Genomic DNA, 1,470 nt, shown 5'->3' on the forward strand with positions numbered 1-1,470 from the left:
CGGGAAGGGAAGAGCCGAGCCCGGCAGAGCCGAGCCCGGCCTCACGCTGCGGATGTCCGGCACCGAGAGGCAGCGTTGCTGCCTTCCTCCAGCCCGCATCCACCGCGGGGCTGCGGGCTGCCCGGCCCGGCGGCGGGGGCTGGGCGGCAGGCGGGGGCCGGGCACGTCGGGGTGCGCCGCGGGCGCAGGTACCGCCGGCCGCCTCGCCGGAGAGGGACGGGACTCTCCTAACCCCCGGCCACCAAACCCCCAAAGCACCCGCCGGCTCTCGAGCAATTTCCTTCGCACCAAAAAGCGGAGAAAACGGAAAACAACCGGCGGGGCGGCGGGCGAGCCCGTGTCCGGCCCGGCGGGATAGCCCGCTCCGTCGGCAGCACCTGCACGGCCCGCCCGGCCGCCGGCCGCTCTGCCCCGGCCGTCGGGGAAGGTCGCCCCTGTTCCCCTCCCTGCCCCGGCGAGCGTCGGGCGCTACTCACCGCCCGGCACCGGCCCCTCGGAGCGCCGCGGTGTCCCCCGGGCCCTTCCTCCGCATAGGCGCGGGGCGAGGCGGCGCTCCCGCCCCGCGGGGCCCGGCCCGGTGCCGGTCGCAGCCCCGGTGCCGGTCGCAGCCCCGGTGCCGGTCCCTTCGGGCTGGTGGCCGCACCGAGGTCCCGGGGGGGAATGCCCCGACGGGGCGGGCGGAGCCGTGGGGCGCGCCGGTGGCTACCGCCGCGCCGGGGGGTGCATAACCCGAGCGATGCGCGGAGAGTCGGAGTGAGCAAGCGGGTTATATATAGCTGCCCCGTCTGTAGCCTGCGGGGCTTGATTCTTCTGTTGAAATATTATCTTTGGATGTGGTAAAAATATTTGCAGAGAAAAATCTAGACGACTCTTACATATTTGAGCATATGTTCCTGCAGCTAACGGCATAAGGGCAGAGCGTGACACCATCGGGGTTCAGTTTCTTCCCCGCCGCCGGCAGCGCCGTTCCCGGCCGGGGCAGGGTCTACCCCGAGCTCGGGGACGCGCCACGGGGAAGCGTGTCCCGGTGCTGACCCGCGCCGCTCACCTGGCGGCCATACAAGGAGGAGGGGAAGGGATTTCGTTAGGGGATCTCGGGGAGACACCGGAGGGAAGGGAAGGAGCCGCGGGTGCGAGCTGCAAACTGCCCCCGGGAGCGCAGGGGCTGGTGAGGGCGGGACGCGGGGCTCCGTCCCTTCCCCGAGGTTGTGCCCGGCTCTGGGCGGCCTCTGTCCCGGCGGGAAAGAAAATATTCCCCCCTGAAAACTAGGAAAAGCCACGAATCCAGCGCCCAGCAGAGTCGGGAGCTCGGGGCTGCCGCCCTTGCCTCGCTTGCCCGCACCTTTTCCCAGGTTTATCCCTTTCTCCTTCCCCGCTCCTTCGGCAAAGCCCCGGCTGGAACCGGCGACACGTCGGGGACAGCCCGGGCGCGGGAGGGGCTCTCGGCCTGTCCACCCGCCGGCGGGCCGG

The sequence above is a fragment of the Calidris pugnax genome, unplaced genomic scaffold, assembly GCF_001431845.1.
Source record: "Calidris pugnax isolate Ruff unplaced genomic scaffold, ASM143184v1 scaffold138, whole genome shotgun sequence".
Taxonomy (NCBI): domain Eukaryota; kingdom Metazoa; phylum Chordata; class Aves; order Charadriiformes; family Scolopacidae; genus Calidris; species Calidris pugnax.